The 16,989-nt window shown below is 36.4% G+C and overlaps 1 long non-coding RNA gene across 1 annotated transcript in view; it reads left to right on the plus strand.

Annotated features, from left to right (window-relative positions):
- LOC107699284 (uncharacterized) overlaps window positions 1-6,177 on the plus strand; it is an 11,883-nt gene extending 5,706 nt beyond the window's left edge. The window contains exons 2-3 of the long non-coding RNA XR_001635447.1: window positions 4,016-4,020; window positions 6,167-6,177. This is a non-coding gene — a long non-coding RNA (uncharacterized LOC107699284). The remainder of the gene's footprint in view (window positions 1-4,015; window positions 4,021-6,166) is intronic.
- The last annotated feature ends 10,812 nt before the right edge of the window (window positions 6,178-16,989 follow it).

The following is a 16,989-nucleotide window of genomic DNA, read 5'->3' on the forward strand; positions in this document are numbered from 1 at the left end:
TATATATATAAACTGTACCTGAATATAAAATAATATTAAAGAAAAACGGCCACTTAAGCGTACGTATGTGCATTTTGTAATGATGCCCAATTTAAAGTTTTGCATTAAAGTAGAATGTTTTAATGTTTTTGTCATTCTCTAAAGGAGTACACTTATTTTAATGTGTTGACAAACATACTGAAGCATGTGTAAAATACTGGATTATAATTTAAAATGTAGTTTGTTATTTGATTTGACAAGGTAAATACAATTTAAATGTATTAAATTACAAATTCATACTTACAAATGTGTAATTACAAATATATGAATTGCACTTAACATGTAATTAAGTTCCCAGAATATTCTGTATGATATTTCCATAATATGTACTCTTTTTAAACATGTTTTCTGCAGGGGATAACATTGGGTCCAGTTCTTTCACACTGAATTTGCCAAGATTTTGCTGTCTTGGCAAATCTGTTGACTTGTTTTTTTGAAACTCTAAAAGAGGTCTTCTTATGATTATACTTTTAATCGCATTTGAGTCTAGATTTTTTTCTCTCTCTTCCCTGTGGGTAATTCCTACACTGTTTTACTCAGAAACCATGCAGTCAAACTAATGGTTTGCACTCCAGATGATGTTTTAGGAGTTAGTTTGGTCAGCTGATGATGTGACGGATTAACTTGTGCCTTCAAATGGGCCGTGACAACAGATATGCATAATCGGCGAGCGGAAAAAAAAAAGTGAAGGAGGAAACATACCTTCATAAAAAGATGCGCTATGTCAGTGCATTATCTGCAGATAAAACAATGTTTGAACTCTACAATAACAGAGATTCTATTGTTCGGTTTATTGCTTCATTCTTTAAATTATAAGTTTATTGTGGCAAAAGTCATTGTTAATGGTTTGTTAAAGGCATGAATTCGACCTTAAAATATAGTGTGACAGAGATTTTGCATCAATGCAAACAAATGGAGATTCCTGGCTGCAAAGTGAAATAAATCTTCATATTTTGAAAAAAAGATAAATAAATAAAATAAATAAATAAAATAAATAAATAAATATATATATATATAGACACACGCACACACACGCAACCCCAGTGAAACTTAGTGGAAAACAAACAATTACCTAGCCCCGAGAAAGAGCATCTGCCACGACGTTATCAGTTCCCTTCTTGTGGCGTATATCAAGATTGTAACGCTGAGCCATTAAAGCCCAACGCATTAGACGTTGGTTATGATTGTACATTTTATTTAAAAAAAACCAACGGGTTGTGGTCCGTGTAGACAACGATGGGAATGGAACTGTATCCAACGTACACGTCAAAATGCTCTAAAGCAAGCAACAGAGCCAAAGTCTCCTTTTCAATAGTAGAATAATTCAATTGGTGACGATTGAATTTAGCAGAAAAATAGGATACGGGATGGGATATTCCATCAGTACCATCCTGAAGCAGGACAGCTCACACTCCATACGCGCTGGCGTCCACCTCAAGCTTGCACGGGCGAGCTATGTCAGGAGCAGACAACACTGAGCACTGCAAAGGAGAGACTTAGCACACAAATGCACTTTGACATTCGTCAGTCCACTTGAACACAACTTTAGGACTACACATTTTTGTTAAAGGGGCAACCACAGTTGAGAAATTTCTACAGAAACATCTGTAATAGCCAGCCATCCCCAAAAATCGTCGCAACTCTCGTCTGGTAGCAGGTACAGGATACACAAGAATAGCCGTCACTTTTGCGTCCACAGGACGGACTTGACCGTTCCCGACCTGTTTTCCTAAATATGTGACGGAAGCTTTTGCAAAGTCGCATTTTTTCAAGTTTAGTGTTAAGGATGCGGCTGCTAATCGACTAAAAACATTGTGCAACGTGGAAATGTGATCAGACCATACAGAAGAATAAATGACTACGTCATCCAAATAGATGTTACAATTCGGAACGTCACCCAAAACCATAGACATCAATCTTTGAAATGTAGCGGGTGCTTTCTCTCTCTTCCCTGTGGGTAATTCCTACACTGTTTTACTCAGAAACCATGCAGTCAAACTAATGGTTTGCACTCCAGATGATGTTTTAGGAGTTAGTTTGGTCAGCTGATGATGTGACGGATTAACTTGTGCCTTCAAATGGGCCGTGACAACAGATATGCATAATCGGCGAGCGGAAAAAAAAAAGTGAAGGAGGGAACATACCTTCATAAAAAGATGCGCTATGTCAGTGCATTATCTGCAGATAAAACGATGTTTGAACTCTACAATAACAGAGATTCTATTGTTCGGTTTATTGCTTCATTCTTCAGTATTCGCAGTCAGAATCCCTTCCATGTCTGCCTGTTTAGATTGATGTGTCTTTTGTTCCACAGTTGACATGAAAATCTGGTCCTATCACATCAACTGTTTGTATTACGTTACACATTTCAACATGAAATCTGGATAGTAATTCTTGGCGTGCAGATGTTGTGTTCATTTCATTGTTCATGTGTGCTGTATATACATCCTCAGGATATCTTTCAGTGGATGCAGTAATAGATTTCAGCTGGAATAAAATGTTTCAGCTGTGTTTGAAATGGATATGCATAATCGGCGAGCGGAAAAAAAAAAGGGAAGGAGGAAACATACCTTCATAAAAAGATGCGCTATGTCAGTGCATTATCTGCAGATAAAACAATGTTTGAACTCTACAATAACAGAGATTCTATTGTTCGGTTTATTGCTTCATTCTTCAGTATTCGCAGTCAGAATCCCTTCCATGTCTGCCTGTTTAGATTGATGTGTCTTTTGTTCCACAGTTGACATGAAAATCTGGTCCTATCACATCAACTGTTTGTATTACGTTACACATTTCAACATGAAATCTGGATAGTAATTCTTGGCGTGCAGATGTTGTGTTCATTTCATTGTTCATGTGTGCTGTATATACATCCTCAGGATATCTTTCAGTGGATGCAGTAATAGATTTCAGCTGGAATAAAATGTTTCAGCTGTGTTTGAAATGTTATAATGTGTTGTTTATAAAAGAGCCAAAGAGTGCATTCAGAAGAATTATGATGTGATTTACAGAGAAAAGGCTTTTGATTAGATGAGTCAGGCAGCTTGGCTCATGCGATGCCCGAATCTAAACTTGGAGACCTAAAGCATTGAACCCACACCCTCATTTATGGGAATTACAGGTTACTTATGTGTGTGCGTGTTTGTGCATGTGCTTAATAATTCCTCTATTTCCTTTATATGGGTGGATTTATGTGTTTACAGTTTGCTCAGGCTCACTTTCGTGAACACATACACTCACTCACACACACACACACACACACACAGACACATCCCCTACATATAGAGCGCATAGGCCTCTCTAATATGTTTTGATGAATCAGAGTAGTTGAGGGCAGACGCAATGTGAGAATGTAGCAACTCTAAATGCAGTCACACACACACACACACACACACACACACACACACACACTCTCAAAATATGTACAGCTGGAAAACATTGAAGAGCCCCATCCACAGCGGGAAGCTGATGGGTCTCAAAAAACAATAGTTCCTATGAGAGAAGGCTTATGGAAGACATAAAACAAGAAAGTAAGAATGAGAAAGGAAGCAAAAAAGAAAGGCAACAGAAGACGTGCAAGTTAGTTGAAATGAAAATCTGCCATTGTTTACTCACTCTCACGTCAATCCAAACCCGTATGACTTTCTTTCTTCTGTGGGACACAAAAGGATAAATTTTGCAGAATGCTGAAGATGCTCTTTTCCATTCACTATAAATGAGCAACGACTGTGTTGTCCACAATGGCAAAATACAGTAACTATACAACACTGTCAAAGTAACTACACAACACTGTCAAAGTTCTTTTTTTTTTTTTTTGATTGAATTTTAATATTAATTTGTTTTCTTTTAAATTTTAGCACACGTTTGGCAAAATATCAAGCTTTTTGCCCATTGCGGTGTTTATGCTTCAAAAAGTGCAAAACTCAGGTTGATTTTCATGGAATGTCTATCATAATGGATATCTCAAACCTTAAAGGTATAGTTCACCCAAAAATGAAAATTTGCTTTGCTTTGGCTTTTTGTTTTTGAATAGAACAGTAAAGAAGATTTTTTTAGTTGAAAACTAAAAATTGGTGATTCATAAAATGCAAGTCAATAGCTTCAGGCACCGGAGAGTCAAAAAAGCATATACAGACAACACAAAATGAATACTTGTGGTTCCTGACAATATATATTGAGGTCTTATGAAGCAAAACAATCAGTCTGTGCAAGAAACTGAACATTATTTACAGCATTATTACCTTTAATCCACAGCCCCGGCAAACAGTCCTGAGCGTGTTTACAAATGTCATCATCAAAATGGTACTTGCGTGTACTTATCTTGGATCCCACAACCTTTATAAAAATTACAAATCATTTGCTTGTGCAATCAACTTCAGGAAGATTGCTCATGTGAGTTTGCTCCTGCGCATACATTATTATATGCGACAGGGTCACCTACATCTTGGATGGCCTGAGGTTGAGTAAATTAACAGCAAATGTTCATTTTTTTGGGTTAACTATCCCTTTAACACATTCAAACGTGTGAAAACTGAAACACAAGAGAACCAATGGTGTTTGATGTCTTTTGAACCCTTTTAAAGCACCAAGTTCAAATTTACTCACTCATAAACGAAATTTGAGAGCTTAGATTTTCAGTAACTTCTTACATTTCGGAAGATAGAAAATAATACTGGTTTTGAATGACATGAGAATGAAGAAATTACTGGCATGAAGTGGAACTGGTATCTGTTTGAGCCGCCCAACTGGGTTGGACCTAATAATACTGATGAATAATTATGGCGCATTGCTTATGTCGCATTGCTTATGTTCTTCTACTGAAAGTTACTTTGGATAAAAGCATCTGCAAAAATGCATGAAATTGAAATTTATTTACCCAATGGCCTGTGTTTATGGCTGTTTGCTTGAACAATGTAAAACGTTTGATCGAACAATTTTTTGTACAATTCTCATGAAATGCAGAAATCACACACTTGACCTTTAAAGACAAGTTGGTTAAAAGGTTTGTGGAATAATACATTTTAAAATGTAGTACTTTCCCACTTCCTTCATTGTACATCCCACATGATACAAAGGACTACAAATCTATATATGTTCTAAATAGCCAGAAATGGTGTAGGAAATAATGTGACTGCGTGATTTTGCTATTTCAGAACATTATGTCTAGCACATTGCATCAGATACTCATGTTGGAGTAAAAGAGGAAAAGAACATTTACCAGCATGTGTTTGACATGTTTTCACAGAAACTTTCACCAACTGAACTTTCTGTAAACCTCTCATGGAAAGCCGTAAACTGTGCCTAGTTACATAATGGCTGCTGTGTTAGTGAAGTGTGTCACAGCACACGAGTAATGTGCTGTATGTTGCAATATAGCACACCAAGTTCTCTGTCACACAAATACATTGTTTGACTGTCAGCACTTTTGTGGCAAAACCTAGTATTCATTTGATTATCTAAAAACAGTGGGCAGCACTCATCAAAATATGGCTGTTTTTCAGTTGGGCTGAGGCGCTTCTTCAGTTAACATCATTTACGGTGGTTGTTTACCCCCATGCACTACTGTGCTTTTGCTTGAGGACTAGGCCATGAATCACTGCCTGAGGGTCCTGCTAGACACAGACACACCTAACTCGCCCCCATAATTAGTGTCAGATCTTATCCTTCATCTCAGTTGCTACGTTTCTTGTACTTCCCTATAGTACTCTGCTTTTCTTTCTTCCCCTCTTTTTTTCAGGAGGTGACCAGTAGATATTAAAGTTTTGCTTTAAATTAGCATTTCCCTAAAAATAATAAATTCATACACAAACTGTAAACATATGCATACAGTACACATACACACACTTTCTACTTATATATTTAAAATAAAACTTAATATAATAAATACGGTCTTTCTACTTAACTTTATTTTGAATTGTTAGTGTTACTTGTCCTTTCTTGTGAAATTTGCCAGCTATTACTGAATGAACATACAGTCGATTACTTGAGAAGACACTTCACACAGAGACTTGGGAAATGAGAGTTCTGTACAGACTTGCAGTGTTGTGTAATGTTTGTTTATGGATTACTTGCTTATTTATCCAACAACTTAAGGAAAAAACTGAGTTGTTCTCTGACTGGCAGTGAGCAGAGCATCAAATAATCCCACAACTAATCTAGAATTCTGAACAGCAAGTACATTTAGCAAGAAAAATGCAGGTTTTAGCATATTAGCATCTATGCTAGTCATGTTTTCATGCTAAAATCGACCAAAAAGAGTTTTGTACGTTTATCAATTACACTTAACTGTACAGTCCAGTACAAATCAGCTTGGGTTTAGAAAAGGAAGGTCAGAAGGTGTGTGTGTGTGTGTGTGTGTGTGTGTGTGTGTGTGTGTGTGTGTGTGTGTGTGTGTGTCTCCTCTCAGTCATGCTGGATGCTTTGGAGCTATATGATTACAACTGTGTGTGTGTGCGTGTGTGTTTCAGAAGGGAACAGCTCTATGGAGTCGAGAGAGACACAGATTAAATCCAGCTGTAAATGGAGGGCACTTCAAATACAAATGGGACGCAGACATTGTTTGAGGCTTTCGGTGTAAATATTCATATAACTTAATCTCCACAGACCAGTCCCAGTCCTTTCTTAATATCCGAGATCTGGAACCGGGCCAGAGCAATAAATCTTACAGCCAAACAAAACTCACAACGAAGGAACTGCTTTATAGCCCACTTATTTGGTGGCAGCACCTTTGCCCGCTCTCTTATACTATAGAGGGGCGATCTGACCTCTATTTTCATCGGGGCCTCTGTTATGGGTCATCAGAGACCCCACATCCTCTCCCTGACTCTGAGACAGTGCAGAAAGAGGTAGAAAAGGAAATGAGGAAGAATAGAGGGAGAAATGCGCAAACGGATGTGGTGAAGCCTGAGTATTAAGGGCCCCGCAGACCTTATAAATCAAACCAAACATGGTAGAAGTACTTGTGGCTACCTAATTGTGGTTAAGGAGGGCTCTCAAAGTGGACCTGCATCAAATTTTGCTGCCTTTATTTTAACCCTCTCAGACCCATAATCCTTGAAAAAACATACTTTAGTATACTTTTTAAAAAGGCTACTTATTACGGAAATAATAATACTTAAAAAAATATATACTATACTTAAAGGGATAGGTCACCGAAAAAAAAAAAAAAAAAAAATCAAATTTTCTCAACCTCAACCTCAATGTTAACGGTACACACACACACCAAACAGTTAACGGTAGCCATTCATGTCCGTATTTTTATTCCATACTATGAAAGTTAGCAGCTATCGTCAACTGTTTGGTTATCAACAATCTTCAAAATATCTTCTTTTGTGTTTAGCAGTAACAGATAATAAAATATTTATTATTGGGTTAACTATAAGTGTGAACTGAATGTAATGTTTTCAGAAACATAACTGCATGGTAATTGCAAATAATAATAATAATAATTTTATATTAAATACAATTAACTGAGCTTCTGGACCTACTTAACTTTTTGACCTACTTAAGTAGGACTTAAGTCCATCTTTATACGTAATTTAATTTGAAAATATTATTTGAAATATGGTTAAACGATACTGTCAAATAACCTGACAAACATCTATGGTAAACTAAAATATACTTGTCATTTCTTTTGAAACATGTAAGTAATCTATTTAAATATGTTTGTATTTACACATTTGTAATGAAGTTGAAATTTAGTGCATTTCAAATATATTAATTTTCAAATGTAATATTGAATAACATTACCATTAAAATTATAATCAAGTACTTTACATGTGCTTTCAATTCAATTCAATTCAATTCAATAATAATATTTGTTTTATAATTTTTGCTTTAAATTAAAAATAATAATAATAATAATAATTAGAAATTATTACTGCATTTTACTATTATTACAAGTACACTTTTGTAAAAGTGTACTTAAGGGTGTTAAGAAACAGGCCTGAATTTGGACCTCTATGTACACTTAAGTGGCCTTTTGCTCAAGTAATATGAAGTTATCTGCAAGTACAGTTTTTAAAAAATATATATTTTTAAGTACACTCCAGGTGGACATTCAGTACAATTAAGTGTACTTTTGTTTCACAAGGGATTAGGACATATGATCCAATACTTATTGTTCTGATTGCGAAGGAGAGTAATGGTCATGCTGGCTCCATTGACGTGCCTTGGCCCACTTAAGCTTTCTGGGCACCATAGATGGAGGGAAGAGGCCAGATTGTTTTTTAAAAGGCACAGGAGAGCAGAAGAGCAGCAGTCATTATGTTTGTTTGTGGACACTCAATCACATACTCCAGATATAGCACCAGTCTCTATTCTGTCCACTAATGAACCTACTGCTGGGAATCTTAAAAGCCTGTGTCCAGCCAAGCGGTTTACAAGAGTCCCACAGAGTGCGAGTTTACGTTTGTGTTTCATGTAGATTTTCTCTACATGGCATTTGTGAATTTTAGTCGATGCTGATGTGTCTCTTTTTCTCTTATGTGAAGAGATATTGCAGAAGAGCCTTCATGCTCCTTCCCTTAATTGCTTAAATTTGCATTCACAGAGTTGTTCCACATAACCCGTGTTTGGCCGTGGTCACCTAGCAACTATGATAAAAGCATCTGAATGAAGTCCCTTATGCTCAGCAATTAAAGGAGTCAATATGACGTCAAGTAGATATTATTATTCATCTCTCCAACTGGAGCATCTCAACTGTGCTTTCTACATTATCCAACCCCAGGAACCTCAAAATGGCAACAATTAGACAGAGTTTAATTAGGCTGCCCGCTGGAACACAATAAACATTCATTTATTCTTCTCTCTCTTTTTTTTTCTGAAAGGCTTTCTGAATACAAGGCTGTGATACCTCTGTGCCAACATCTGATTTGGTGTTCTTTACAAATTAACCACTTCAGCGCTTGCTATGTGTTATGCAGACGATCCAAAGGTGACATTTGCTCACAATAGCCATTGGCCAATAGCTCGCTGGTCTAGACTAAACAGTGGCTGTCTTCCCATACGAAGAAAGTTGGCAAGAACCTGGTTCTCACAGTTTTTTGCACTGATGGGACCCTGAGTCCACAGCTGCCTGCTGGGTAAGCCCTTGATCCTTTCGGCTAATCCTCCAGTAATGACCCCTCCATCTCCCAGCAACACCATGGAGGTCCTCCGGCTGTCTCCACACTGGCCTGCAAGACATCCAAACACATCCTGGAGACTGGGCTGTTCACAGGCAGGATGTTAGTGTGAGAGGGTGGTGGTCCTAGTTCTGTTGATTCTGCTGTAAAAGCAAGGGATAGCGGCCAAAAGCACAGGATTGACCAAAAAGTGTTTTGTTTTTTTTTAATGGGTTTTTTTACATTAATTTGTGTTGTAATTTGTTGTAATTACATACATTTTTAATGTAATTTCTTCTTCTTTCTTCATCTTCTTCTTCTTCTTATTATTATTATTATTATTATGGAGCATCAAGTAAAAAGAGCTGTCATAATATTATAATTTAAAAAAAAAACTAATTTTAAAAAAGAAAGTAAACATACCGAGGACAACCAATGTGCAGAAAGATGCAAGAAAAAAAAGGAAATTATATGAAAGAGAAAACCCCTGCAGACCCTCCTGACTGTGTATCAGGTTCAAAAATAATATATAGTCTCTAAAAATAGATTTTAAATTTAACGTTTTTATGACAAGGCTAAATTATGACACATTGTAAAATTTCATGTGGTACATCCCTCAAAAAATGTAATGATATTTCTGACTTAATCCATGATATTTGATTGACTGATTGACTGACTGACTGATTGATTGAATGAATGATTGATTGATTGATTGATTGCAAATAAATAAATACGCACATAAATTTATTTCACAACCTTTTTTAAGTAAAAATTACAATTTCTTCGCATATTCAACTTGTAAAGAAAGCATGCTACTATTTATTATTTTTTAAATATTTTTTATTACTGATTGATTGATTGCAAATAAATAAATACGCACATAAATTTATTTCAGAACCTTTTTTAAGTAAAAATTACAATTTCTTCACATATTCAAATTGTAAAGAAAGCATGCTACTATTTATTATTTTTTAAATATTTTTTATTATTCACTCATTCATTCATTCATTCATTCATTACTTGATGGCTACACCACATGACATTTTTAGAGCCATTAAATGACATACAAGTTTCAAGTTACAAGTCAAAACTCTATAAAATCAGCAATACCAATCAATACAAAAATTTACTTCTAATATTTTTTATTATTCACTCATTCATTCATTCATTCATTCATTCATTACTTCATGGCTACACCACATGACATTTTTAGAGCCATTAAATGACATACAAGTTTCAAGTTACAAGTCAAAACTCTATAAAATCAGCAATACCAATCAATACAAAAATTAACTTCTAACATCTTGTCACATGTGTTTTAAACTAGGTTTAAAGAAACATTTTTTTTCTTATTTGTCACGACACTTAAGTTTACAGCATTTAACTCACTTTAAAATTTATTTGACTTTACAAAGAAATGTCACGAAATGAGTCTGGAAAGAAATAGTAGAAATAAAATTATGTTTATAAAGCTTTCCAGTGTTGTTTCAGGTCAAGAAATTGAGGCAGGTTTTTCATACCAATGTAGCTTAAACGTTTTCTCACAACTTTCAAGCAGTTAACTCCATTTCCCTTTACCACAAGTCAACTTTGCACATTGAAACATATTACCGACTATTTGAATTGACTGATCATTTGGTGTCTTTGGCAAGAACATTTCCCCAAACCCACCCACAAAGAGGCGCTAACACCCACGCAGATGTCAGTGATCTTAACTCCTCCTCTCTGCTCTTTAGGTGTCTGGTCAGGTCTTGCAAATGTTGTTACTCACCAGCTGTTCAAATGAGAACCGAGAGACGCAGTAGATGTGGACAGGAAAGAGGTTCTTAGGAAAAGGCCTTAATAATGGTTTCGAGCCAACCAACCCCTTACCACAGTCAAACCCGCACATGACGGGGCTTGATGTGTCACACCATTCCTATCATTTCCAATCCCATGCTACTGAGCTATGCAAGTAGGATTTATACGCTTGTTTGATTTCCCAAGTTGCAGGTCACTAGAAGGTATTGTATGTGTTGATGATGGACAAAATTCCAGAAGAATTAGATGTTTGAGGATGGTGACCATTGCTAATGCAATTATAGCTTTCCATTATATCATCTTTCAGGGCTGGGTTGTCCTTTTTCTCACTACATTCAGGGCGTCCTAGGATTAGCCGTGTTAACCTCAAAGCAATCTGAACGTCCAGAGTAATGGGGTCAGGTGGTATGTGTGAAGGCATGTTGGTCATGACTCCCTGTCAAGCCTCTAAGGTAAAAGCAGGATCTCTCATTTCTCTTTAGCCCACTCTCACCATTTTTGTTTAGGTGGAAACAACTAGGGGTTGTGTATTCAAACTGCGCCAGTGTCTTTCAGAGATTTGTGAAGTAATTGAAACAGGCCCTCAGTGTAAACAGTGACACTTCCCCCTTTGTGGCTGTAACATATGTATGACCACACAACTTTTATTGCAAGGCTCATGACAGGAAGTTCATATGGTCATGATGTCAGGTTACAAGTTTAAATGACAGCGAACATGTGACAGATGTCTTCCCTTTTCACAGTTTCCATCATGTGATTATCACCGCCACAAGACAAAACATCAAAACATTTCTCGAAAACTTTGCAAAGTCATGCTATAGTTTTTTTTTTTTTTTTTTTTACTGAATGTAAAAACACTCCATTCATTCAGTTGTATATGTATTTATCATGGTGATGCAATATTTTTTACACAAAATGCTTTATAGCTCATTAAAAGGATAGTTCACCAAAAATTACTCACCCTCATGTCATTCTAAACCTGTAAGACCTTCGTCTGTCTTCAGAACACAAATTAACTCAACTCAACTCAACTCATAAATTTCGTCTAACATTAGGGGGGCAATAAACATAAAATTTCTCAAAAGCAATTTTTGAAGGGGACACAAATAATACAGCTAAAATTGTACTTGTAAGGAAAAGTTTACACAGAAGAAAGCCTTACTACTATTAGTGCAGCAGGGAGACCGTGCCAAATTAGACAACTTCATGCTGTTGTGGTCGCGCCGCAAAAGCGCTCGTGTCTGTTGTAGACATTACTATCAGTCAAGCAGGTAACGTTATTAATGCTAACATAGTGGACTCATCGAAAAATATATTGACATCATCTGTATTGAAGAGAAAATAATCACTTCATCCGATATTTAAGTGAATAAAATAGCCTTGACAGCCGAGTTCCACAACTATTGACTTTGTGATGCAGTGATGCCAGGTTTTCGCAAGAAAACCTGCCCAGTTGCTACTCAAAACTGGCCCAAAACTAGCCCATATAAATAAATAAATAGTACAATATTAATTAGCACCACAGAATTAAAGAACCATAACAATTTTAAGTGAAACTAATTTTTGTTACATTGTGTTATTCAATGACCTAACACTTTTATAATTTAACAGAGTTTTAAAATGAATGCTTTCTGTACAAAAGCAAACAGTTTAACAACCCTGACCTTATCTAAAGTAAGAACTGTGCCCTGATCACATGACCTCAGGGACTGCAAGGTAATGGAAAGTATTGTTCTTAATGGACTTGAGCAACTATCACCACCCATGCTGACATGCCTTATGCAACCCAATCATGTCCTATTTCAGCGAATCAAATAAAATAAACGGTCATTTGAATTCCACATCGAGTGGTCTTATATAATGGTGAGATTGCTTCATAGATGAATTGCTCTTGGACTGTGTTGATTCCCAAGCGCTGTGTTTATTATTTCTGCTCTCAGAATAGCGTCGCATTGTACTCGGATCCAAGCTGAGATTGAGTAGGGGGGTGAGAAATGTGGAGAGGGAAGAGTTTTTGGGAAGAGGAGAGTAAAGTTCAATAGAGCTTTTTCTTTCAGGCTCTCAGCTGGAACATGTCTGCCATGATCTGTAGGTATTGCGAGAGCTTGAGAGCTTCCCGTCCGATAGAAACAATGGAGGAGATGGAAATGAGGAAGGTCTTTTATGATGTTGCCTTAATGGATGATTGATGGGTCATTTTTATTGCTCTTTTCACATTGTCTGTGGTTTAAGCTGTGGCATTGGCCTCTAATCCTGCATTGCCTTTCCCACTAAAAGCCTGCGGTAAATGCCTTTGTGCATTTACATGCTCAGTCAAGTCAATGCCAACACGTCCAATCTCCTATCACACCTGTGGGCATGTAACTTACAGGCCTCGCCCTCTGCTTTCCAACATGTTGTTTTACCGGACTTGTGTGTGTGTGTGGTAGGTGATGCAGGGTTGCCAGGTTTTCGCAAGAAAACCTGCCCAGTTGCTACTCAAAACTGGCCCAAAACTAGCCCATATAAATAAATAAATAGTACAATATTAATTAGCACCACAGAATTAAAGAACCATAACAATTTTAAGTGAAACTAATTTTTGTTACATTGTGTTATTCAATGACCTAACACTTTTATAATTTAACAGAGTTTTAAAATGAATGCTTTCTGTACAAAAGCAAACAGTTTAACAACCCTGACCTTATCTAAAGTAAGAACTGTGCCCTGATCACATGACCTCAGGGACTGCAAGGTAATGGAAAGTATTGTTCTTAATGGACTTGAGCAACTATCACCACCCATGCTGACATGCCTTATGCAACCCAATCATGTCCTATTTCAGCGAATCAAATAAAATAAACGGTCATTTGAATTCCACATCGAGTGGTCTTATATAATGGTGAGATTGCTTCATAGATGAATTGCTCTTGGACTGTGTTGATTCCCAAGCGCTGTGTTTATTATTTCTGCTCTCAGAATAGCGTCGCATTGTACTCGGATCCAAGCTGAGATTGAGTAGGGGGGTGAGAAATGTGGAGAGGGAAGAGTTTTTGGGAAGAGGAGAGTAAAGTTCAATAGAGCTTTTTCTTTCAGGCTCTCAGCTGGAACATGTCTGCCATGATCTGTAGGTATTGCGAGAGCTTGAGAGCTTCCCGTCCGATAGAAACAATGGAGGAGATGGAAATGAGGAAGGTCTTTTATGATGTTGCCTTAATGGATGATTGATGGGTCATTTTTATTGCTCTTTTCACATTGTCTGTGGTTTAAGCTGTGGCATTGGCCTCTAATCCTGCATTGCCTTTCCCACTAAAAGCCTGCGGTAAATGCCTTTGTGCATTTACATGCTCAGTCAAGTCAATGCCAACACGTCCAATCTCCTATCACACCTGTGGGCATGTAACTTACAGGCCTCGCCCTCTGCTTTCCAACATGTTGTTTTTGGAAGAAACGCTGGTTGTGTGCATGTTTCGGCAAGACTTGCATGACAAAACCTTTAAAGTAAAGTTTGTCCTCGGTATGTTTACATAGTTCTGCTAGCGCAACGACATGTAACGGGATCAGAGCCGCTATGGACTGAGGTAAACACAGACATAATTTATCAGTGTTAGCCCCTACCTGCTATTTTACTTTCTTTTTTTCAGGAGGATCTAGAAGCCTGAAGAGGAGGAAGTCTCTTTCATCTACCGTAGTGTAGAAACATTGACTTTGGCAAGGTGCTGATTGCCTGGAATAGGCAGGAGATTATCTTCCTCTAAACTCAGCAGAGACATAGACTAAACCCTCTCACTGTTTATGGCTGTACTCATGACAGTGTAAGGAGATCTGAATTTCAAGGAAAGAGTTGACACTCGGGGCCATCGTATATTATGAAACACCTAATAACTACATTCCCACTTTTGGAACTCAGAACCAGTTGCCAATTGATTGCGCACAAATGTTCCATTAAACGCCTAATTTTACATAGAATGGGGAAGTATTATATCGACATGGAATTACATTGGATATTGGAGTTTTTACATGGGATAAACAATTTTTTTCAAGACTTTATTCATTTATACATCAAATAAATAGACATTTTGATTTTACATTTAAACATGTCATAAGAAAAAAGAGGTTTAAATCTTAAACTACCGTATTTTATTTAATTTTATTTTAAAATGTAATTTATTCCTGAATTTTCAGCATTATCATTCTAGTCTTCAGTGTCACATGGTCTTTAAGAAATCACTCTTGGCTTAATATTTTTGTGAATTATTTTTTTATGAATAGAACGTTCAAAAGAACATCGCATATTTGAAATTAATGCATTCTTGCTAAAATAAACAAATAAATAAATAAATGAATAAATGTAAAAATATTTTGAATGGTTGAACACGTCATAGCTGTATGATTTCAGCAAACTGTCTTTTAGAAAAAAAAGTATATTGGTTAAACAATGAAATTGTTCTTTTTGTAAAGAAAACATAATATTTGTTATAAGTAATGAAAACAACATTTCATAAAAAAAATATCTAAATATTATTTCTATCAAATATAAAAACATTTACAATTATTAAGAATTATTTTTGTGGTAGGGACAGTGAAAAAACCTTACTGTTGCCTTGCAATTATTAACACATTTCAGCTGTGACTCCTTAAAAAGAGACATGTTTGCTTCAGCAGCCATATGCATTATATAAAATAATATCAATATACTGACACGTTTAATCAATAAATGCATCTTATCTTGTTTTAGAAATAATTAATCCATTCTGATTCAAAAGTCACACACCTGTGAGTAACAGGTTTTGTTTCTCTTGCACTGGATTACTCACGATGGAACATTCTAAAAATATTATGACAATTCCTTTCCATTCCCTCAGAGCCAGACTGATAATGGAAGTCATAATTATAGACTGTAATAAAAGCCTGTTTCTGTCTGATACAACTGTGCCAACATCACCACTGTTCCCATCCCACCCTTAGATAGGATGTTATCCAGCATCCTGCCTGTTTCCCTTCTCTCGGCCGATACCCCCCTAGTCTTTCCTCTGACCTGCCCCAGGATGGGGAACTGTCAGCGGTGCCAGTGGGCCAAAGCGTGCTCTGCTCTGACCTGCCCCATTGATGACTCTGGGTTCCTCCAGGCCCCGTGCTCTGCATCACACTGCTCAACATGTGTTTCCTGTTGTTGCAGACTCGCTTGGAGAGTCCCAGGCCTTTTCCCAACAGCAGTGCTGCCTTTGTTAGGGGAAGCGTTCTGGGAATGGTTTAAATTTAGGAGGGTTTGACAGAGACTGTTTGGGGGTAATGTGATTGAGACCTGTTTCTGCACCCTCTGAGAATTATGGGCCACTATGGAGAGAGTCTGACTCTGTGATCTCGTTAAAGATTAGGTTTTAATAGTGTATAATAGGTGTGAAACTGTGTGTGAGGCAGAAGAAAGAAGCCAAACTCTTATTCTAGCATGTTTGTTTTATGCCGTTTGTATGCACTCGTGTTGACTCATGGGATTGTCTGGGTTCAATGCAAGTTAAGTTCATTTGCCAGCATTTGCGATGTAATGTTAATTACCACATTACCACATAAGATAAAAAGAGAATTGCCATGGAATTAAAAGAAAAAAAGGTAATGGCAACTTTTTATCTCAATATTTATTTCTGACATTTTTTTTCTTGTATTTCTGAGGGAAAAACACTCAGAATTGCCATTGGATTAAATGAATGAATGAATGATAGTGGCAACTTTATCTCACAATTCAATTCGGACTCTTTTTATGAACATGAATTTACAATTTAAAAAATACATTTAATAAACTTAGAATTCTTAGAAGAAAATCTATATAGTTATGTAGTATAATATAAATTATATGAATATAAATATAGACATGTAAACACATGTAAATATTTTCAAAATATGTACTGTATGTGAGTGTATTTATATATACATAATAAATACATTGTATCAGTATACATAAATATACACAGAACACACACATATTATGCAAACAAAAACTTTTAATTTGTATGATTAATTGTGATATATACAGTATATATATATATATATATATATATATATATATACT

Source organism: Sinocyclocheilus anshuiensis, unplaced genomic scaffold (assembly GCF_001515605.1).
Source record: "Sinocyclocheilus anshuiensis isolate Anshui unplaced genomic scaffold, SAMN03320099.WGS_v1.1 scaffold450, whole genome shotgun sequence".
Lineage (NCBI taxonomy): Eukaryota > Metazoa > Chordata > Actinopteri > Cypriniformes > Cyprinidae > Sinocyclocheilus > Sinocyclocheilus anshuiensis.